The 25,208-nt window shown below is 36.4% G+C and overlaps 1 protein-coding gene across 1 annotated transcript in view; it reads left to right on the top strand.

The window, feature by feature from the left end:
* The window catches only part of TLL1 (tolloid like 1), a 284,424-nt gene that overhangs the window by 186,872 nt on the left and 72,344 nt on the right, over nt 1-25,208 (top strand). The gene's annotated exons all lie outside the window — the stretch shown is intronic.

Genomic DNA, 25,208 nt, shown 5'->3' with positions numbered 1-25,208 from the left:
AAATATATTTTACTTTGTTTTCTATTCTTATTTGATTAATTGAATAGCTCAGAAAATTTATGATGGGTATTTTTCAAGCTCCAGGAATTTTTTGAAAGATATAATTCTAAAAGAAATAGTCAATGATCTAAAAGGGTTGACATAATACAAATTATGTTCTCAGACACAATGGAATTAAGTTAAAAATCAGTATCAGAAAGATAACTAGAAAAATCCCATACATATTAAAATTGAGAAATATGTATCAACTATCCAATTCATTCAAGAAGAAATTGTGATAAAAATTAGAAATCATTTTCAGTTATAACAAAAGTACTGAGAATTCCAAGTCTGTAAGATACACCCAAAGTGTATTTAGAAGGAAATTCACAAACTTATATACTCATATTAGGAAATAAAAAATACTCCAAACTAAAACGATAGACATCCATATAAAGACGCTAGAAAAAGGAGCAATAAAATAAATGGAATAGTACATAAAGGAATAAATAAAAAATAAATTTAAAAACCTGAAACTATATGGTACAAAGTATGGACAAAGTTGGTACTTTGAAACAATTTAGAAAATAGAGAAATGGGTGAAAAAAGATCAAGAAAAAAAGAATAACAGAGAAAGCACAATTATCTAATAATTAGCATTAAATGATTATTAGAACCATAGATGCTTTAGACACCAAAAGAACATTTTGAACATTATGCCAATAACTTTGAAAATGTAAATAAAATGGGAAAATTACTACAAAACATTACTTAGTAAGCTCTTATTCAAGAAGAAATTAAAAATTTGAATGTTTCTATAACCACTAGAGAAATCAAATTACTGTTTATTTGAATTATTAGTCAAAAATTTTTTGGCAATGAAAACCTACGCTAGATGGCTTCATGAGTAAGTTATACCCAACAACCCAGTAAGAAATAAATATGCTGCTGCTAAGTCGCTTCAGTCGTGTCCGACTCTGTGCGACCCCATAGACGACAGCCCATCAGGCTCCCCCGTCCCTGGGATTCTCCGGGCAAGAACACTGGAGTGGGTTGCCAGAAATAAATATAGTCTTGCATAAAGTCTTCCAGAGAATAAAATAAAAATTACACTCTACTCTTTATATGGTTAGGGCTTCCCAGGTGGCTCAGTGGTAAACAATCCACCTGTAATGCAGAAGATGTGGGTTTGATTCCTGGTCAGGAATATCCCTTGGAGAAGGAAATGCCAACCCATTCCAATATTCTTGTCTGGAAAATCCCATGGGCAGAGCCTGGAGGGCTACAGTTCATGGGTTTACAAAAAAGTTGGGCATGACTTAGTCACTAAACACCAACAGTTTATATAGTTAACAAAACCTGATAGCCATCCTGATGAAAAAAACAGTGTAGGAAAGAAAAATTTTGACCCAGACTCACATTTGAATATGTATGTAAAATCCTTTTTACATTACCAAAACAAATGCAAATGTATATGTATATATGTATCTATAAATACAGAAGTACCATATAAAATATATTACTATTATTATATATTTCAAAAGCAAATACATGCATGGATATGTGTATATATGTATTATATATATGTGTGTGTGTGTGTGTGTATGTGTTTGTGTTTATATATACGTGTCTCAGTTAAATCAAGAAAAAAGATCTGTTAGTGATTTAACAGCAACAACAAACCCTGAGCAAATTAGGAAAATAAAAATATTTCATTAATTTTATGAAGAAAATCAACAAAAGCTAGTGCAAGTACCATTATCATTGGGCTTTCCAGGTGGTTCAGATGGTAAAGAATCTGCCTGCAATGCAGGAGACCTGGGTTCGATCCCTGGATTGGGAAGATCCCATGGAGAAGGGAAGGGCTACTCACCCCAGTATTCTTGCCTAGAGAATTTCATGGACAGAGGAGCCTGGCAGTCCTTGGGTAACAAAAAGCTGGACACGATTGATCGACTTTCACTTTTCTTTTCACCATTATTATTGGTGACATTCTAAAAATATTTCTTTTGAAATAGGTAGAAAATCAAGTGTGTCCACCAGTTCCCCCACCCTTTTTTAAAATACCCTCCAACTAAAATAAATTAATTAATTTAAAAAATTTAAAAAAATAATCATAATTCAAAAAAAAGTTTTGGTAGAAGTAGTAGCACATTAAGACAAGAAAATGAAATTACACATATAAGGATTAAAAAGGAGATGTAAACTTCCCTTTATCAGGTTGTTACAGAATTTTAAGTTATTGAGAAGTGAAATAAATAAATGTTAATTTCTAGATTCTTTCTTGAACATCTTTCCAGACCAAGATTGGAATGATTGCTTTTTATAAGTTGTTAAATGATTTTTGTCCTTTGTTTTTCACTAATTCATCTGGAATGACTCAAATGCACTTTAGTTTCGGTGAAAATGAAAATGCAGTTAAAGAAAAATTTGTATCCCTGATAATTGAGTGGTGTTATGAGTATGATGGGTATGGAGTTGTGCAGGATATTACTCTCATTCTCTGTGTTATACAATATGCATATTTGTTTATTAAACTTTATACATAGTCGTTTTTACATTTTAATCCCATACCATAATTTGTTCATTCTCCCTTCTCTCTCCCCTTTGGTAACAACAAGTTTGTTCTTACAATGAAAATTAAATGAAACTTTTGTGTAGCATAAATAGATTTTACACATAAAAAGTTACAAAAGACTTGTAATACATGAATACACATGTTATTCTTCATATAGTTATTTTTAATTTAAGAATTATGAGCCTGTGTTGTAACATAGTTATAGGTGTTGATCAATTTCTACTTATAGTCTTTGAATAAGCCCTTAAAAATATATTGTGAAAATCATTCAGTTCAGCTCAGTTCAGTCACTCAGTCATGCCCGACTTTTTGCGACCTCATGGACTGCAGCACGCCAGGCCTTTCTGTCCATCACCAACTGCCGGAGCTTACTCAAACTCATGCCCATGGAGTTGGTGATGCCATTCAAACATCTCATCCTTTGTCTGTCTTTAAAAACATACTAAAGAGTAAGATATAAAAGTAAATATAGCTTCAGAGAAAGTTTAAAACTCTTCATAATTTTTTTCAGCCTTTCCGTTTGTTCTTTTTCCTTAATTTTTTTGGAATCTATTTGATTTACAATGTTGTGTTAGTTTCAGGTATATAGCAAAGTGAATCTGTTTTATATATATATATATATATATATATATATATATGTCTCCACTCTATTTTAGGTTCTTTTCCCATATAGGCCATTACAGAGTATTGAGTTTCCTGTGCAATACCGTAGGTCCATATTAGTTATCTATTTTATACATAGAAGTATGTGTCTGTAAATCCTAATCTCCCAATTTATCCCTCCCCCCTTACCTCTCAGACTCAGTTCAGTCACTCAGTCATGTCCAACTCTTTGTGATCCAATGGACTGCAGCATGCCACACTTTCTTGTCCATCACAAACTCCCAGAGCTTGCTCAAACTCATGTCAATTGAGTCAGTGATGCCATCCAGCCTTCTCATCCTCCATCATCCCCTTCTCCTCCTGCTTTCAATCTTTCCCAGCATCAGAGTCTTTTCCAATGAGTTAATTCTTCGCATCAGGTGGCCAAAGGATTGGAGCTTCAGCTTCAGCATCAGCCCTTTTAATTTCAGTGTCTTTTTATTTCATGGCTGCAGTCACTGCCCACAGTGATTTTGGAGCTCAGGAAAATAAAATCTGTCACTGCTTTCCCCTTCTATTTGCCTGGAAGTGATGGCACTGGATGCCATGATCCAAGTTTTTTGAATGTTGAGGGTTTGTTTTTTTTTTTTGTAATTTATTTATCTATTTTTTAGTATTAGTTTTGCCATACATTGACAGGAATCCGCCATGAGTGTACATGTGTTCCCCTTCCAGAACCCCCCCTCCCACCTCCCTCCCCATCCCATCCCTCTGGGTCATCCTGGTGCACCAGCCCCGAGCACACTATATCATGCATCGAACCTGGGCTGGCAATTCGTTTCACATATGATAATTTACATGCTTCCATGCCATTCTCCCATATCATCCCGCCCTCTCCCTCTCCCATAGAGTCCAAAATACAGTTCTATACATCTGTGTCTCTTAAGTTTTAAGCCAGCCTTTTCACTTTCCTCTTTCACTCTCATCAAGAGGATCTTTAATGCCTCTTCCTTTCTGCCATTAGAGTGGTATTATCTGTATATCTGAGGTTATTGATATTTCTCCCAACAATCTTGATTCATCCAGTGTGGTATTTACATGATGTATTCTGCATATTTTCTTGGGCTTCAAAATCACTGGGCATGGTGACTGCAACCATGAAATTAAAAGACACTTGCTGCTTGGAAGAAAAGCTATGACAAACCTAGACAGCGTATTAAAAAACAAAGACATCAATTTGCTGACAAAGGTCCATATAGTGAAAGCTATGGTTTTTCCAGTAGTCATGGATCGATGTGAGAATTGGACCAAAGAAACAAAGAAAAGAAGGCTGAAGGCTGAAGAACTGATACTTTCAAATTGTGGTGCTGGAGAAGACTCCTCAGAGTTCCTTGGATTTCATGTAGATCAAACCAGTCAATCCTAAAAGAAATCAATCGTAAATATTCATTGAAAGGACTGTTGTTGAAGCTGAAGTTCTAATACTTTTGCTACCTGATAGGAACAACTCTCTCATTGGAAAAGACCCTTATGCTGGGAAAGATTGAAGGTAAAAGGAGAGGAGGGTGTCATACGATGAGATGATTAGATAGCATCACTGCCTCAATGGATATGAACTTCACCTACATACAAGTTTCTCAGCAGACCGGTAAGGTGGTCTGGTATTCCCCATCCCTTTAAAATTTCCTGCAGTTTGTTATGAACCACACAATCATAGACTTTAGAGTAGTCAATGAAGCAGAAGTAGATGTTTTTCTGGAATTCCCTTGCTTTCTCTATGACCCAGAGAGTGTTGACAATATGATCTGTGTTTCCTCTGTCTTTTCTAGACCCAAATTATACATCTGGAAGTTCTCAGTTCAGGTACTGCTGAAGCCTAGTTTGAAGGATTTTGACCGTAACCTTGCTAGCATGTGCAATGAGCCCAATTGTACCATAGCAAACATTCTTTGGCATTGCCCTTCTTTGAGATTGAAATGAAAACTGACGTTTTCCAGTCCTGTGGGCCTGCTGAGTTTTCCAAATTTGCTGACATATTGAGTGCAACACTTTAACTGAATTAACTGTCTTTTAGGATTTGAAATATCTCAGGTGGAATTCCATAACCTCCACTAGCTTTGTTTGTAGTAATGCTTCCTAAATCCCACTTGAATTCATACACCAGGATAGCTGGCTCTGGGCGAATGACCGCACCATCATGGTTAGTGGTTCAGTAAGACTTTTTTGGTATAGCTCTTCCGTATATTCTCGCTACTTCTTCTTAATCTCTTCTACTTCAGTTCAGTCCCTACTGCTTCTGTCCTTTATCGTGTCCATCGTTGCGTGAAATATTCCCTTGATATCTCCAGTTTTTTGAAGAGATTTCTAGTCATTCCCATTCTATTGTTTTCCTCTATTTCTTTCCATTGTTCACTTAAGAAGGCTTTCTTATCTCTCGTCGATATTCTCTGGAACTCTGCATTCAACTGGGTATATCTTTCCCTTTCTCCCTTGCCTCTCACTTCTCTTCTTTCCTCAGCTATGTGTAAAGCCTCCTCATATCACTTTTCCTTCTTGCGTTTCTTTTTCTTTGGGATGGTTTTGGTCACCACCTCCTTTACAATGTTACAAACCTCCATCTATAGTTCTTCAGGCACTCTATCAGATCTAATCCTTTAAATCTATTCATCACCTCCACTGTATAATCATAAGGGGTTTGATTTAGGTTATACATGAATGGCCTAACAGTTTTTCCCTACTTTCTTCAGTTTAAGCCTGAATTTTGTAGTAAGGACCTCATGATCTGAGCCACAGTCAGCTCCAAGTCTTGTTTTTGCTGACTCTATAGAGCTTCTCCATCTTGAGTTGCAACCAATATAATCAATCTGATTTCAGTATTGACCATCTGATGATGTCCATGTGTAGAGTTGTCTTGTTCGAAAAGGGTCTCTGCTGTGACCAGTGTGTTCTCTTGAGAAAACTCCGTTAGCCTCTGCCTTGCTTTATTTTGTACCTCAGGGCCAAACTTACCTATTATTCCAGGTATCTCTTGACTTCCTACTTTTGCATTCTAGTCCCCTATGATGAAAAGAACATCTCTTGTTGGTGTTCACTCTAGAAGGTCTTGTTGGTCTTCATAGAACTGGTCAATGTCAGCTTCTTTGGCATCAGTGATTGGGGCCTAGACTTGGATTACTGTCATGTTGGATGGTTTGCCCTGCAAATGAACCAAGATCATTCTGTCATTTTTGAGATTGCACCAAGTACTGCACCAAGACTCTTTTGTTGACTATGAGGGCTTCTCCATTTATTCTAGGGGATTCTTGTCTGCAGTAGTAGAAATAATGGTCATCTGAATTAAATTAAAATAAATTTAAATAAATTATATTCAGATTAGATCCCACATATAAGCCACATTATATGATATTTGTCTGTCTCTGCCTGACTTACTTCACTCTATGACGATCTCTAGGTCCATCCATGTTACTGCAATATATATGATTTTTGAAAACAGAGCATGCAGAATATGAAAAGCTTTGGAATGAGATTAATCAAATTAAATCAGTGAGTACGAGCAAGATAATATTTGGAAAAAGTTTCTCCTATCTAATTGCAGTACCCATAATATCAGCATTCAAAGTTTATTTACTTTTCTTATATGCAGGATTACTAATAAAGTGGCATTTTCCAAAATGTTGCAAAAGAGGAAAAAATAAAGAAATTATCATTTTTTCTACTATATTTTTTAATATTGTTTACAATGATAAGCAAACAAATTTATTGTTGTGAATGGTGAATGAAACATACTCATCTATCATTCTTATATTTGTATTATTTTCTTTCATTTAACATTTATGTTCATTCTGATTTTCTTTACTTCTTTGCTTTTTATTTTTTTTTTGAGTTATTGTTGATTTACAATTTTATATTAGTTTTAAGTGTACAGCATACTGTATTTTTGCAGATTACACTCCCTTAAAATTATTAAAATGTAATGGCTACCATTCTCTGTGCTATACAGTATACCATTTTTGCTTTCTTTTATGCATGATAGTTTTTGTCTTTAAATCCCATACCCCTAATTTGTCTTTCCTCCTTTCCCTCTCTCCTTTGGTAACCACAAGTTTATTTTCTTTATCTGTGAGTATGTTTCTGTTTTTGTGTATACATTAATTTGTATTATTTTTTAGATTCCATGAAGAAGTGATTTCATACTGTATTTGTCTTTCTCTCTGACTTTGCTTCACTAAGCATAGCATTCTCTATGTCCATCCTTGTTGCTACAAATGGAAGAATTTCACTCTTTTTATGACTGAGTAATATTCATATATATGGCACATCTTCTATATCCATTCATCTGTTGATTAGCACTTGGGTTGCTGCTGTATCTTGGCTATTATAAATAGTGCTGTTACGAACATTGAGGCTCATGTGTCCTTTCAAATTAGCGTTTTCATTTTTTCCAGATATATACCCAGGGATGGAATTGTTGGACCATATGATAGTTCTATTTTTAGTGTTTTGAGGACACTCCCTAGTGTTTTATAGAGTGTCTGCACCAATTTACATTCCTACCCACAGTGTAGGTTGCTTTCCTGCTGGCTCAGTGGTAAAGAATCCCCTTGCAGTGCAGGAGATGCAGGTTCGATCCCTGGATGGGGAAAATCCCCTGGAGGAGGGCATGGCGACCCACTCTAGACTTCTTGCCTGTAGAGTCCCAAGGACAGAGGAACCTGGCAGGCTATGGTCCCCTGGGTCACAGAGAGTCGGACATGACTGTAGCGACTGAGCAGCGTGCACGCACACGACAGTGTAAGAGGATTCTCTACTGTCACATCCTCTCCAATATTTGCTATTTGTAGACCTTTTGACTATAGCCATTTTCACGGGTGTGAGGTGATATCTCAGTTTCGATTTTCATTTCTCAAATAATTAGTGATATTGAGCATCTTTTCATGTGCCTGTTTGCCATCTGTGTAACTTTTTTGGAAAAATATGTCAAAAGATTCTGTCCAACTTTTGATTGTATTGCCTTTTTGTATTGATCTGTTTATATATTTTGAATATTAACCCCTTGCTGACAGTACCATTTGCAAACATTCATTCAGTAGGTTGTCTGCTTTCTTGATTATTTCCTTTCCTGTGGAAAAGCTTTTAAGTTTAATTAGGTCTCATTTATTTACTTTCGTTTTATTTCCTTTGCCTTAGGAAACAGACAAAAAATAATGCTGTTATATATGTCAAAGAGTGCTTGGCCTATGTTTTCCTCTAGGATTTTTATGATTTCAGGCCTCTCATTTAGACCTTTAATACATTTTGAACTTCTTTTTTGTATATGGTGTGAGGAGGTGTTCTAAATTCATTCTTTTAAATGTAGCTGTCTTGTTTTCTTAGCACCATTTATTGAAAAGGCTGCTTTTTCTCCATTGCATATTCACGCTTCCTTTGTTTTAGACTAATTGAACTTCAAATATGTGGGTTTATTTCTGGGCTCTCCATTCTGTTCTGTTGTTCTATATATCTGTTGCGCCAATGCAACAGATACTAGTTTTGATTACTGTAGCTTTGTGTCTAGTCTGAAGTCTGGGATTGTGATACATTTAACTTTGTTGTTTTTTCTCAAGATCGCTTTGGCAATTTGGGGTCTTTTGTGGTTCTATGTAATTATGGGGTTATTTGTTCTACTTCTCTGGGAAAACGTCATGGATATTTGCTAGAGATTGCATTAAATCTAGAGATTAATGGATCACTTTTACTTCTTTGGTTGTAAGCTTAATGTTTTAATTTCAAGCACCTTTTCTTTTACAATACAAATATTTAAGGATATAATTTTTTCTTTGGAGAGCTACTTTGCCTGAATTTCATCAGCTTGACACATAGTATTTTTAGTTTTCAATTTTAATCATCTGCTTCATCTTTTATCATTTCTTCTAAACTCACATATTTTTAGTAACAGATTTTTTATTCACAAACATATGCTGTTTCCTAGTCTTCCTTTTCTTATCAATTTCTCTTTAATCACTTTTTGAAGAAAGACTGTAGTCTGTATGAAGTCAGTGTTTGAAATAGATTGAGGTTGACAGTATGAACTTGGAATTGACCAATAATAATTAAAACACAAAAAAATCTTTGCTTGAAAATGTGTTTTGTGCAATGGTTAGATACAATCTTTTCGACATTCACATTAATCTTTTTATTCTATTTGTATATTCTCTATAGCATTGCTTTTGACTGCTTCAACTATCGAATAGTAGAAAGATACATTTTAACATATTAAAATATCATTTGCCACTTTTACTAGATTATGAATTGTTCTTTACAGATTTAATGGTAAGCCTGGGTGGCACAGTGGTAAACTATCCGCCTGCAATGCAGGATGTCTGGGTCAGGAAGATATCTCGGAGAAGGAAAGAGAAACCCACTCCTGTATTCTTGATGGAAAATCCCACGAGCAGAGGAGATGGGTTACAGTCAGTGGGGTCACAAATGTGTCAAATACAACTTAGAATTTTCCTCTCCATGGATTACAGTCTTGTCATGGTGAAGGGGCCTGTGTAACTCAATGAAGCTATGGGCCATTCTGTGTGGGGCCACCTGAAATGGATGGATAATAATGAAGACTCTGACAAAACATGGTCCACTGGAGAAGAGTATGGCAACCCACTCTAGTATTATTGCCTGGAGAACCCCATGGACAGTATGAAATGGCAAAAAGATGTGACTCCACAAGATGAGCCCCCCAGGTCAGAAGGTATCCAGAATGCTACTGGGGAAAAGCAGACGACCATTACAAATGGCTCCAGTAAGAATGAAGCAGCTGGACCAAATGCAAATAACATTCAGGTGTGGATGTGTCTGGTGGTGAAAGTGAAGTCGAGTGCTGTAAAAACAGTATTGCATAGGAACCTGGAATGTTAGGTCTATGAATCAAGGTAAATTAGACGTGGTCAAGCAGGAGATGGCACTGTCCTCTTAGGACTCAGTGAACTAAAATTGATGGGAATGGGCGAATTTAATTCAGATGACCATTATATCTACTACTGTGGGCAAGAATCCATTAGAAGAAATGGAAGAGCCCTCATGGTCAACAAAAGAGTCCAAAATGCAGTACTCGGATGCAACCTTAAAAACGACAGTATAATCTCCGTTTGGACATTACCAGATGGTAAACACTGAAATCAGATTGATTATGTTCTTTGTAACCAAAAATGGAGAAACTCTATACAGAGAGTAAAAACAAGACCTGGAGCTGACCATGGTTCAGATGATAAGCTCCTTATTGCAAAAGGTCAGTCATTCAGTCATGTCCAACACTTCATGGATCATAGCCCACCAGTCTTCTCCATCCCTGGGATTTTCCGAGCAAGAATACTGGAGTGGGTTGCCATTCTCTTCTCCAGCGGATCTTCCTGACCCAGGGATTGAAGCTGAGTCACCTGCATTGCAGGTGGATTCTTTACTATCTGAGAAAGTAGGGAAAGCCACTAGACCATTTAGGTATGACCTAATCAAATCTCTTTTATTATACAGCCCAGGTGATGAATAGTTTCAAGAGATTAGATCTGGAAGAGAGTGTCTGAAGAACTAAGGACAGAGGTTAGTAACATTGTACAGGAGGCAGTGACCTAAACCACAAAAAGAAAAATGAATGAGGGTAAAATGGTCTGAGAATGCTTTGCATTTGTAAGTAGCTGAGAAAGGAAGAGAAGCAAGAGGCAAGGGAGAAAAGGAAAGATACTCTAAACTGAATGCAGGGTTCCAGAGAATGGCAAGGAAAGATAAGAAGGCCTACTTAAATGAACAATGCAGAGAAATAGAGGAAAACAATAGAATGGAAAACAATAAGATCTCAAGAAAATTGGAGATATCAAGGGAATATTTCATGCAAAGATGGACATGATAACAGAAATAGTGAGGACATGACAGAAACAGAAGAGTATCAAGAATAATTAGAAGAACTCTATAAGAAATATCTTAATGACCTGGATAACCATGATAATGTGGTCACTCACCTTAGGAAGCATTAGTACAAACAAAGCTAGTTGGGATGACAGAATTCTAGCTGAGCTATTTTTAGTCCTAAAAGATGATGCTGTTTAAGTGCTGCGTTCAATATGTCAGCAAATTTGGAAAACTCAGCAGTATCCACAGACTGGAAAAGGTCAGTTTTCATTCCAATCCCAAAGAAGCCCAGGGCCAAAGAATGTTCAGATTACCATGCTATTGCCTGTATTTCACATGCTAGCAAGACTATGCTCAAAGTCCTCCAAGCTAGGTTTCAAAAGTATGTGACCTGAGAACTTCCAGATGCACAAGCTGGATTTAGAAAAGGCAGAGGAACCAGAGATCAACTTGCCAACATACATTGGATCATAGGACAAGTAAGGGAATTCCAGAAAAACATCTACATCTGCTTCATTGACTACTCTAAAGCCTTTGACTATGTGGATCCAACAAACTGTGGAAAATTCATAAAGAGATGGGAATACAAGACCACCTTACCTGCCTCCTGAGAAACCTATATGCAGGACAAGAAGCAACAGTTAGAACCTCACACGGAACAACAGACTGGTTCCAAACTGGGAAAGGAACACAATAAGGGTGTATATATTGCCACCCTGCTTATTTAACTTCTAAGCAGAGTTGTTGTTGTTCAGTTGCTCAGTCGTGTCTGACTCTTTGTGACCCCATGGACTGCAGCACGCCAGGCTTCCCTGTCCTTCACCATCTCCTGGAGCTTGCTCACACTCATGCCCATTGAGTAGGTGATGCCATCCAACCATCTCATCCTCTGTCGTCCCCTTCTGCTCTCAGTCTTTCCCAGAATCACGGTCTTTTCTAATGAGTCAACTCTTCACAGCAGGTGCATCATATGAAACGCTGGGCTTGCTGAATCAAGATTGCTGGCAGAAATATCAGCAACCTCAGGTACACAGATGATACCACTCTAGTAGCAGATAGTGAAGAGGAACTAAAGATCCTCTCGATGAGAGTGAAAGAGGAGAGTGAAAAAGCTGACTTGAAAGTCAGCATTCAAAACCTCAGATCATGGCCTCTCTTCCCATTACTTCATAGCTAATGGAAGGGGTGGAAACAGAGATCAATTTTATTTTCTTTGGCTCCAAAATCACTGCGGATGGTGACAGCAGCCACGAAATTAAAAGATGCTTGTTCTTTGGAAAGCAAGCTATGGCAAAACTAGAGAGCATATTAGAAAGCTGAGACTTCACTTTGCCAACAAAGTCCATGTAGTCAAAGCTCTGGTTTTTCCAGTAGTCATGTAAACATGTGAGATTTGGACCATTAAGCAGGCTGAGCACCAAAGAAGATGCTTTTGAACTGTGGTGCTGGAGAAGACTCTTGAGAGACCCTTGGACTGAAGGAGATCAAACCAGTCAATCCTAAGGGAAATCAACCCTGAATATTCCTTGGAAGGGCTGATGCTGAAATTGAAGCTCCAATACTTTAGCCATCTGATAGGAAGAGACAACTCATTGGAAAAAATCTTGATGCTGGGAGATTGAAGGCAAAAGGGGAAGAGGGTGGCAGAGGATGAGATAGTTAGCATCACTGACTCAATGGCCATAGATTTGAGCAAACTCTGGGAGATAGTGAAGGACAGAGAAGCCTGTGGTGCTGTAATTCATGGAGTTACAAAGAGTCAGACATGACTTAGTGATTGAACAACAAGAAGGCTTTAGCAGAACGTGAACTAAGAACTTCCAGATGTACAAGCTGGATTTTGAAGAGGCAGAGGAACCAATGATCAAATTACCAACACTTTCTGGATGACAGAGAAGACAAGGGAGTTCCAGAAAAACATCAACTTCTGCTTCATTGACGATGCTAAAGTCTTTAACTAAGTGGGTTGCAAGAAACTGGAAAATTCTTAAAGAGATAGGAGTATTAGACCCCTTTACCTGTCTCCTGAGAAACCTGTATGAGGGTCAAGCAACTGTAACAGTTAGACCTGGATGTGGAACAATGGACTGTTTCAAAATTGGGAAAGGAGTACAGTATACAAGGTTATATATTGTTGCTCTCATTGTTTAACTTCTATGTAGAATACATCATGCAAAATGCTGGACTGGATTACTCACAGGCTGGAATCAAGATTACCGGCAGAAATATCAACAACTTCAGATAGTCAGATATTACTACACTAATGGCAGAAAGTGAAGAGGAACCAAAGATCCTCTTGATCAAGGTAAAAGAGGAGGGTGAAAAGTTGCATTGAAAATCAACATTTAAAAAATTAAGATCTTGGCATCTAGTCCCATCCCTTCATGGCAAATTGAAGGGGAAAAAGTGGAAACGGTGACAGATTTTATTTTCTTATTCTCCGTAATCACTGTGAATGGTGCCTGCAGCCATGAAATCAGAACACACTTGTTTCTTGGAAGGAAAGCTATCAGAAACCTAGACAGCATATTAAATATCAGATACATTACTTTGCCACAGAGGTCGGTAGAGTCAAAACTATGGTTTTTCCAATAGTCATGTACGGATGTGAGAGTTGGTCCTTAAAGAAGGTTTTAGCACCAAAGAATTGATGCCTTTGAATTGTGGTGTCAGAGAAGACTCTTGAGAGTCCTTTGGACTGAAGTAGATCAAATCAATCAATCCTAAAGGAAATCAACCTTGAATATTCATTGAAGGACTGATGCTGAAGTTGAAGCCCCAATGCTTTGGCCACCTGATGCAAAGAGGTGACTCATTGGAAAAGACCTGATGCTGGGAAAGATTGAAGCTGGCAGGAGAAGGGAGCAGCAGAGTATAACCAACTCAGTGGACGTGAACTTTAGCAAATTTGAGAGACAGAGTAGGACAGAGGAGCCTGGCATTCAAAAAGCTGGACATGACTTAGAGACTAAGGAACAACAACAGTTTTAAAATATTTTACACTATATTATATACTGTATACTTATAAGTTTAGAATGTTAGTTTTCTGATAAAATGTATCATTATATAATGAATCTATCACTAGTCATGTTTTAGTTAAGCTCTGTTTTTTATGATATTAATAAAGCATCTTTCTTTTGATCAATATTTCTGCCTGGTATATCTTTATCTTACTTTACATATTTAGTCTTTCAAGATATATGTCCCAGGTATGTCACTTTTAGACAGCAAATAGTTTGATTTTATTTTTTTATTTGAATCCATGAGAGCAAGTTTTGCTTTTAAATAGAGTGCTTATTGTAGGTACATCTATTATGGTTATTCATGTATTATGGCTTATTTTTTGCATTCTCTGTGTCCCAGTTGTTTTGTTTTGTTTTCTGTTTTGCCTTCTTATGTATTGAATTATGGTTTAAATTCCCTTGTTACATTTTTCTTTTCTCCACTGCTTTGGAAATTTTACATGTGCATTCTGTTATTTGGTATCTTTTCCTACTAGCCTACTCTTCTAATGGAGTCATATATAATTAGTATCTTTATCCTTCTCCCAAGCCATTAAATGATTCTAAAAATAAGATTATGATTCACATTGTCACATTCTATTGTTTTGTTTTGTTTTCAAGCTTGTTTTCTTCTTGAAATAAATGAGATGTTATTATTGGTTTTTTTGTGATTAACATTTAACTATATGCAGATATTTGCCTAACATTTTTTGTGATAAAAAACATACAATGTGAATTGCTCCCTTAATCATTTTTAAATATATAGCTCAGCCATGGTAAGTACATACACACTTTGTGAAACATATCTCCAGAACTTTTTCATCTTGCAAAACTGAAACAGCATCTTTAGCAATTTTCTCTCCCCTCAGATAGGGTAAGCACCATTTACTTTCTGTTTCTTATGAATCTGACTACTTTATATACCTCACATAAGTGAAGTCACACTGTGTGTATTCTTTTGTAGAGGGCTTATTTTACTTTGCATAATGGCCTCAAATCTTATTCATGTTGTAGTGACACTTTCCACAGTTCTTGGCCTCCCTCAATCAGTAGAAATCTACTAGAGGCCAGATAAGTAATCCAGGCAAGGCTTTATGGGCCCCTGTTGCAGCAGAGGTAAGCAAGAATGAACAACAGCTTCCTTTGCTTGCTCATTCCCCAAGGGGATGTGAGCTTGTTACTTATATGGAGTGAAGGTAGGGGTCAGACCTGAGGGGTGGCTTAAGTGGTTTGCCCACCCTTCTGGTGGTGTTGAATGCAGGGGGCATATGCAGTACCCTGCTTTTGCTCCAGGCTCTTGAAAAGTGGCAGTTGGGCTTTTTGGTCTCTTTTTATGCTTTGCCCAGAAATTGCCCTAATTGAACTTTTATGCAGTTATTTTGAGTCCTATATTGGTTCTTTGTATTTTGTTGCCCAAGGAGAAATGTGTCCAGGTACAAGCATTTCAGCACTACAGCAAAGTGTCCAGGTTCCAGCCTGTCTCAGTAACATGCATATTAAGTTCTCAGGGATTGATAGATCATTTGACAGTTCTATTTTTAATTTGTTGAGGAACTTTCATATTGTTTTTCATAGTGGCTGCACTATTTTAGAATCTTTCCAACAGTGCACGTGAGGTCCAGTTTCTCCACATCTTCACCAACAGGTATTATTTTCATATCTTTTGATAGTCACCACCCTAATAGATGTGAGTCACCATCCTTATGGTTTTGATTTTCATTTCTCTGATGAGTGAAAGCTTTATCTTTGTTTATTCACCATTTGTACATCATCTTTGGAGAAATGCCTATTCAAGTCTTTTGCCCATTTTTCAGACTGGATTATTTAAATTTTCTTGTTGTGCTATAGGAGTACTTCATATATTCTTTACATGTATTTACCTCATATATATGATTTGCAAATATTATGTCCTTTTCTGTAGTTGCCTTTTAACAATGTTGATTTTTTCCTTTGCTTCACAAAAGCTTTTTAGTTGATATAGTACTGATTATGTATTTTTTTGCTTGCTTCCTGTTCTTTTGGAGTCATAACCAAGAAATCATTGTCGAATCCAATTTAATGAAGATTTCCCCTGTGTTTCCTTCTAGGAGGTTTAGCGTTATGAGTTTTGTGTATAGGTCTTTAATCCATTGTTGGGCTAACTTTTGTGTATGGCTCAGGATGGTAGTCTTAGTTCATTCTCTTACGTGTGTGTGTGTGTGTGTGTGTGTGTGTTAAGTCGCTTCAGTTGTGTCTGACTCTTTCTGATCCTATGGAATGAATGTAGCCTGTCAGGCTTCTCTGTCCACAGGATTTTCCAGGCAAGAATACTGGAGTGGGTTGCCATTTCCTTCTCCACTCTTACACATAAAGATCCGTTTTTCCCAACAACATTTGTTGAAGATTTACCAAATATTTTTATTCAGTATTCCTTCTCCCATCTCAGAATTCCAGCAAATCTCATTTTTTCTAACCTATAGCTTGCATTTTAGATTCAATTTTTCAGTTTAGCTTGTTTTGGTGATATTTTTCCAGTTTGAAATGTGGATTTTAAAGAATTATAGTTGATTTACAGTATTATATGTTTCAGAAGTACAACAGTGATTATGGTTTATAGTGTTAGTCACTCAGTCGAATCTGGCTGTTTGCGACCCCATGGACTGTGGCCTGCCAGGCTCTTCTAGAGGTCCCCAGGAATCTCCAGGCAAGAATACTGGAGTGGATTGCCATTCCCTTCTACAATTTTTATATATATTATATTCCATTTAAAAAATTCTACTTGAATTCATGATAATATAATTTCATTAGATATAATTGGCTGTATATTCAACTTAAAAATCAAAATTTGTAGAAATACTTCTTTTTTTTTTTTTATTGGAAGACAATTGCTTTACAATGTCATGCTAGTTTCTTCAGTATAAAAACATGAATCAGCCACATGTCTATATATATCCCTCAGTCTTGAGTTTCCCTCCTACCCCCACCCTCCATTCTAGGTCACCACAGAGCACCAAGCTGAGTTCCCTGTGCTCTGCAGCAGCTTCCTGCTAGCTAGCTGTTTTACACAGGGTAGTGTGTATACGTCAGTGCTACACTCAGTCCGTCATGCCTTCACCTTCCCCCAGTGCGTCCACAAATCCCTTCTCTATGTCTGCATTGCTGTTCCTGCCCTGCAAATAATATTTCTTAATGTAGAATCCTGGAAATTCAAGTTATCAAAACTGATTTAATGAGTTAATAACAATATAAAAATAAGCTAACAAGTTATTTAGAGTGATGCTAATCACTGATGAAATGTTTTCAAATTGTCAAATTTCAGATACTTCTCATATAATAAAATATGTTTGTAGAAACAGTGTGTAACCTTTTCATTTGTTTTACAAAACTAGTAAAATTTTGATAGACACATTCCATACATCACATATGTAAAAATTATGAAATGCTTCACATACAAATATAAACACATGGTTGCTATATATATATATATATATATATGTATATATATAAAATCAGATCAATCTCTGTAAAATAGCCAATGTTTTTATTTAGTAATTTCAGAGTAATTCATTTTTATAAAATCAGTTAGTTCATCAAATAGTAATATCAAAGGGCGTTCCAGGTGGTGCTAGTGGTAAAGAACCTGCCTGCCAGTGCAAGAGAAATAAGACATGGGTCCAGTCCCTGGACTGGGAAGATTCCCTGAAGGAGGGCACAGCAACCCACTCCAGTATTCTTACCTAGAGAATCCCATGGACAGAGGAGCCTGGCAGGCTATAGTCCAAAGGGTCACAAAGAGTTGGGCATGATTGAAGCAACCTAGCATGCAATAATTTCAAAATGGGAAAGAAAAGTTTTTTCCATAATGCTGGTAACACTAGAATTTAATATATATATTTAACAATGAAAAGGTGCTTTAGGACTAGAATGTTTTGTTTTTAATACAATAAATAGAAAAACTTAATCTTTATTGAGTGCTTTTAGGTGCTATGCCAAATTTCTCTGAACTATTCATACCTCAGTGAGTTTAGTATGACAGTGAGAGTCCCTTGGACTGCAAGGAGATCCAGCCAGTCCATCCTAAAGGAGATCGGTCCTAGGTGTTCATTGGAAGGCCTGATGTTGAAGCTGAAACTCCAATACTTTGGCCACCTCATGTAACGAGTTGACTCATTGGAAAAGACCCTGATGCTGGGAAGGATTGGGGGCAGGAGGAGAAGGGGACGACAGAGGATGAGATGGCTGGATGGCATCATTGACTCAATGGACATGGGTTTGGGTGGACTCAGGGAGTTAGTGATGGACAGGGAGGCCTGGCGTCCTGCGGTTCATGGAGCCACAAAGAGTCGGACACGACTGAGCGACTGAACTGAATCTCCATTTTACATATAAAGAAAATTAAGCTTAAAAAAAGATTGAGTAATCTGCCTAATATTATATAGACTACATTTGGCAGAGTTAATCATTACATTTTTTTACTTATAAAGAATATCAATTTTCCTGTTTCAAAAATTAAGAAGAATGAACTAGGAAACAGACATAGATGTGAACAAATAAAAACAAATATATTAAAATGTAATAGATTTTAGAAAGCAGAAGACTTTACTGTGGGACTAACACACAACTATATATTGTATAGCAGGACATATTATCCATGATGTCTTATACAATTATATATTGTATAGCAGGGTGCATTATAATTGTCAGTTTTTCCAAAATTAATGTAGGATTTTAAGGTAATTCCAAATAAATCTCCAATAGAATTTTGTTTCATACCCAGACTAAATTTTTCTAGAGTTTATTTACAAAATAAAAGGTATGGAATAACCAAGGCAAGTTGGAAAATAATTAATGAAAAGAAGTAAATTACACTGTAAGATCATAGAAAATTGTTTCATAATTCACATTCTTTGAATTAAGCTTCTGGAATTAACCTAAAAAGCTCAGAATTATGACTCTGGGAATAGATTTGTAATTTACACATTTAAAGAGATGATTTCTCAAAGAAATTGGGAAAATAATTTTTCAATAAATGTTGCTGTTGTTATTCAGTTGCTCAGTAACGTCCAACTCTTTGCAACCTCATGGACTGCAGCATAGCAGGCTTCTCTGACCTTCACTATCTCCTAGAGTTTGCTCACACTCAAATCCATATAGTTGATGATGCCATCCAACCATTTCATCCTCTGTCACCTCCTTCTTCCTCTGCCTTCATCCTTTCCCAGCATAGGGTCTTTGCCAATGAGTCTGTTCTTCACATTAGGTGGCCAGAGTATTGGAGCTTCAGCTTCAGCTTCAGCATCAGTCCTTCCAATGAATATTCAGGACTGATTTCCTTTAGATTTGATCTCCTTGCAGTCCAAGGGCCTCTCAAGGGTCCTCTCCAGCACCACTGTTTGAAAGCATCTTCTTCAGCGGTCAGCCTTCTTTATGCTCCAACTCTCAAGTCCATATATGACTAATGGACTATACACGCCTTTGTCAGCAAAGTGATGTCTCTGATTTTTAATATGCTGTCTAGGTTTCTCATAGCTTTTCTTCCAAGGAACAAGTGTTGTTTAATTTCATGGCTGCAGTCACCATCTGCAGTGATTTTGGAGCCCAAGAAAATAAAGTCTGTCACTGTTTCTATTGTTTCCCCATCTATTTGCCATGAAGTGATGGGACTGGAGGCCATGATCTTATTTTTTCTAATGCTTTTTTTAAGTCTGATTTTTCACTCTCCTCTTCTGCCTTCTTCAAGAAGCTCTTTAGTTCCTCTTTATTTTCTGCCATATAGGTGGTGGCATCTGCATATCTGAGGTTATTGATATTTCTCCCAGCAATCTTGATCCCAGCTTGAGCTTCATCCAGCCTGGCATTTTGCATGATGTACTCTGCATAAATGTTAAAAGGCAGGGTGACAATATACAGCCTTGATGTACTTCTTTCCCAATTTGGAACCAGTCCATTGTTCCATGTCCAGTTCTAACTGTTGCTTCTTGACCTGCATGCTGGTTTCTCAGGAGGCAGTTAAGGTGGCCTGGTATTCCCATCTCTTTAAGGATTTTCCACAGTTTGTTGTTATCCCCACAATCAAAGGTTTTAATATAGTCAATGAAGCAGAAGTAGATGTTTTTCTGGAATTCCCTTGCTTTTTTCATGATCGAACAGATGTTGGCAATTTCATCTCTCATTCCTCTGCCTTTTCTAAATCCAGCTTGAACATCTATCTGAAAGTTCTCACTTCACATACTTTGAAGCCTAGCTTCAAGGATTTTGAGCATAACCTTCCTAACATGTGTAATGAGTGCAATTGTGCAGTAATTTGAACATTCTTTGGCATTGCTCTTCTTTGGGACTGAAATTGCAGTAAATAATTTTAATATGTAATAAAATAATTTTAATATTTTTGAAAAAATAAACATTTTATACTGCATATTTTTTCTCAAGAAAGCATAGGGATTTGTTTTTTATTTTGAAAAAGATGTCTTGAGTACATAATTGAAAATAAGAAAATGTAAAATATTTTGAGCTATTTACAACAACAAAATCTTTTACAAAACTGAAAACATGCATATTAAAATCAAAATGAAGAATATTATAGAATAAATGGATGAGAGAACATTAATCCTACACATATATGGATAGCTATTATAAATTAATAAAGATTTATACTATATTAGAAAATGACTAAGAATGTAGAATATTTATTGAAGTATCAGGGGAAATAGATATTTAATCAATGTATTAAACTGTTTACTGTCATTCTTTATCAAAGTAATGCTATTTGAGCCAAAAATGATATGTTGTATTTCATTTATCAATTTTCAAAGAAGAGATAGAATTACAATATCAAATGATTGTAAGAGTACCCAGTTCCTAGAACTAAACACTGAAATAACCTTTCTGAAGAACTTTAGTAACGTGTATCACATTTTGCAAAACATGGCTACACTTTATCCTAGAAATTTATCCTACAGCAATAATCTGATTATGTACAAGTATAGCTACTTATAAAAATGAAAAATTGAAAACAAAATAAAATTTGAAAGCCAAAAGAGAGCACTGATTGAGTTTCTAAGGACTAAATGTTCTATTTTACAAAAACATAGGTAATGGTCAATGTAAAAGTGAAACGTTTATTTGATAATTTCTTTATCAAGTTATTTTATGAAGAAGGAATAATACGTGGTATAAATTAGAAGACTGTCACTAAATTTATCTCTCTGAAGATGAAAAAGAGTTATTATATTAAAATATTGTGACACCCTTATTACAGACATTATTTTTTTTTTAAATTGACTATGTTTCCTGGAATTAAAGGGCTATGTTTACAAATTATTGGTAAATTTAATAGCAGGTTAAAAATTATGGGGAATGGAAAGATCTAATTTTTTAAATTTTAAATTTATTTATTTTTTAAATGAAAGATAATCACTTTACAGAGTTTTGTTGGTTTCTGCCAACATCAACATGAATCAGTCATAGGTATGCATATGTCCCCTCCCTCCTTAACCCCTCTCCCATCTCCCTTCCCATCCCACAGCTCTAGGTTGTTACAAAGCCTCAGTTTGAGTTCTCTGAGTCATACAGCAAATTCCCATTGGCTGTCTATTTTGAATATGGTAATGTAAATTTCCATGTTACTGTCCCCATGCATCCCAGCCTCTCCTTTCTCCCCCTATTGTGTCCATAAATCCATTCTCTATGCCTGTGTCTCCTTTGCTGCCCTGCAAATAATTTCATAGTACCATCTTTATAGATTTTGTAATATGCATTAGTATATGATACTTGTTTTTCTTTCTTACTTCACTCTGTATAATAGGCTCTAGGTTCATTCACCTCATGAGAACTGACCTAAATGCATTCCTTTTTTTGGCTGAGTAATATTCCATTGCATATATGTACCACAGCTTCTTTATCCATTCATCTGTCAATGGACATCTAGATTGTTTCCATGCCCTAGCTATTGTGACTAGTACTGCAATGAATATTCGGGTACATGTATCTTTTTCAACTTTGGTTACCTTGGGGCATATGCCTGCTAGTGGGATTGCTGGATCATATGGTGGTTTTAGTCTTAGGTTTTTAAGGAATCACCATACTGTCTTCCATAGTAGCTGTATCAATTTACTTTTCCACCAACAGTGCAAGAAAGTTTCCTTTTCTCCATACTGTCTCCATCATTTGATGTTTGTAGATTTTTTGATGATGGTGATTCTGACAGGTGTGAGGCGATATCTGATTTTAGTTTTGATTTGCACTTCTTAAAAGCAGAGACATTACTTTGCCAACAAAGGTGCATCTAGTCAAGGCTATGGTTTTTCCAGTGGTCATGTATGGATGTGAGAGTTGGACAGTGAAGAAAGCTGAGCACCGAAGAATTGATGCTTTTGAACTGTGGTGTTGGAGAAGACTCTTGAGAGTCCCTTGGACTGCAAGAAGATCCAACCAGTCCATCCTAAAGGAGATCAGTTCTGGGTGTTCATTGGAAGGACTGATGTTGAAGTTGAAACTCCAATAGTTTGGCCACCTCATGCGAAGAGTTGACTCATTGGAAAAGACCCTAATGCTGGGAAGGATTGGGGGCAGGAGGAGAAGGGGACGATAGAGGATGAGGATGAGATGGTTGGATGGCATCACTGACTCGATAGGCATGGGTTTGGGTAAACTCTGGGAGTTGGTGATGGACAGGGAGGCCTGGTGTGCTGCAATTCATGCAGTCGCAAGGAGTCGGACACGACTGAGCGACTGAACTGAACTGAATAATGAGCAATGTTGAGCATCTTTTCATGTGTTTGTTAGCCATCTGTATGTCTTCTTTGGAGAAATGTCTGTTTAGGCCTTTTTCACACTTTTTGATTGGGTTGTTTGTTTTTCAGGTAGTAACTTGTACGTGCTACTTGTATATTTTGGAAATTAATCTTTTGTCAGTTGTTGCATTTGCTATTATTTTCTCCCATTCTGAGGGTTGTCTTTTCTCCTTTTTTTTTTTTTTTTTTCGTTTCCTTTGCTGTGCAAAAGCTTTTAAGTTTGCTTAGGTTTCATTTGTTTATTTTTGTTTTTATTTCAGTTACTCTAGAAGGTGGGTCAGAGAGGATCTTGCTGTGATTTATGTCATAGAGTGTTCTGCCTATATTTTCCTCTAAGAATTTTATACTTTCTGGTCTTTTAAATCTTTAGCCCATTTTGAGTTTATCTTTGTGAATGGTGTTAGAAAATGTTCTAATTTCATTCTTTTACATGTTTCTATCCAGTTTTCCCAGCACCATTTATTGCAGAGGCTGTCTTTGCCCCATTGTATATTTTTGCTACCTTTTTCAAAAATAAGGTACCTATAGGTGTGTGGGTTTATTGCTGGGCTTTCTATCTTGTTCATTGGTATATATTTCTGGGATTTTTTTGCCAGTACCATACTGTCTTGAGGACTGTAGCTTTGTTGTATTGTCTGAAGTCAAGAAAGTTGATTCCTCCAGCTAAATTTTTCTTTCTCAAGTTTGCTTTGACTATTTGGGGTCTTTTGTATTTCCAAATGAATTGTGAAACTTTTTGTTCTAGTTCTGTGAAAAATGCCATTGGTAATTTGATAGGGATTGCTTTGAATCTGTAGATTGCATTTGGTAGCATTTTCACAGTATTCATACTTCCAACCCAGGAATATGAAATATCTCTCCAACTGTTTGTGTCATCTTTGATTTAGTTCATCAGCATCTTATAGTTTTCTGTATATAGTTTTAAAATATCTAATTTTTAAATTATATATATTAGAGACAAAATTATGGAAGAGCATATACTGACACAATGCTTATTTCTCCCTGTTGGGTTTATAGGTAGGTTTTCATTTCTTATTCCTTTCATTTCTGCAATAAATATGTATTATTATGTTTAGGGGAAATATTTTTTATATAAGAATTTTGTTACACAACAATGTGAATAATGTACTTAATGCCACAGAAATGTATCCTTAAATGAGTTAAAATGTTAAGTTTTGTGTTTATTTTCCATAGTTAACACTAATAAGATTGTTGATGTACATGTATGTCTTCCCAAGACTGAGCCTCCTGAGGTACAATGTGCATCTGTGTATACTCAGTCATGTCTGACTCTTTTGTGACCCCATGGACTGTAGCCTACCAGGTTCCTCTGCCCATGGAATTTCTCAGGCAAGAATACTGGAGTGGGTTGCCATTTCCTACTGCAGGGAATCTTTCTGACCCAGAAATCTAACCACATCTCCTGTACTGGCAGGCAGATTCCTCACCACTACTGCTACCTGGAGAGCCCCTGAGAAGTTCTGATCCAATCCCATGCTGCCCTTGATGCTGGACAGCAAATACTGGAGGCAGCCCAGAATGTGCCTCTGGGAACACAGTTATGTTAAGCTGACAGAAGCACACATCGATTCTTCCATCCCTTAGAACTGATTGACCTTTCAACAAGGGCATATTGTTTTTGTCTTAACTAGAGTTAATATTTTTTCTTTCCCTATATAGCCCATTTAAAAACTATCATTTGACTTCTCATTTTGCAGAACTTTCTCTTTACAGAATCTAATGATTTACACATATGTGGTCAATTTACAATATAAAATTTATATTGCCAAAGGCTAATGCTTTAATTTAGCAATTATTATGTATAGAAAAAATCTTTGATTTTATTAAAATAAATGCATCTTTGGGCTTGTGAAAGAAATCTTTGCCATCAAGAATCTTATAAACATAGAGCAAGAAAAAGGCCTAGTAACTTAATGGACAAACTACAATCTAACTGAAGAAAGCAAGACTCAACTTGTTATGGATTTGCAGAGATAGAACTTAGATCTTATTGGGAGATTCAGACATGACTGAAGAGAGAATATTATTTAATTCAGAGTTTGAGAGATTTGAAGAGTTTCCAGAAATAAGGAAGGGGGAAGCAGAATCCCAAATAGAATTATGTATACCTTGAATAAAGGAATACTGAAATCAGGGTACTTTGTCAGGACCCAGTAGGAAGAGTCAGGGATGAGTAGAATGAAGATTCTATGAGATAGTGAAAGTGAGGTAGCAAAGGTAGATTATGACCTAGAATCTGTGAGCCCAGGCTTAGAAATTTGTAAGGATGGATATAAATGCCAATGCCAGTACCATGATGGGAACTCAACTTTACTGGAATTAAAATGGTCTTAGAGTGCAGGATGAATTGCAAAAGAGCACAGCTGAAAAACAAAACATATCTTATGAAGCTAT

Source organism: Giraffa tippelskirchi, chromosome 11 (assembly GCF_054371585.1).
Source record: "Giraffa tippelskirchi isolate mGirTip1 chromosome 11, T2T-mGirTip1v1.2.pri, whole genome shotgun sequence".
Classification (NCBI taxonomy): Eukaryota; Metazoa; Chordata; class Mammalia; order Artiodactyla; family Giraffidae; genus Giraffa; species Giraffa tippelskirchi.
The sequence above is the reverse complement of the archived record's forward strand: the minus strand, read 5'-3'. Positions and strand labels throughout refer to the sequence as shown.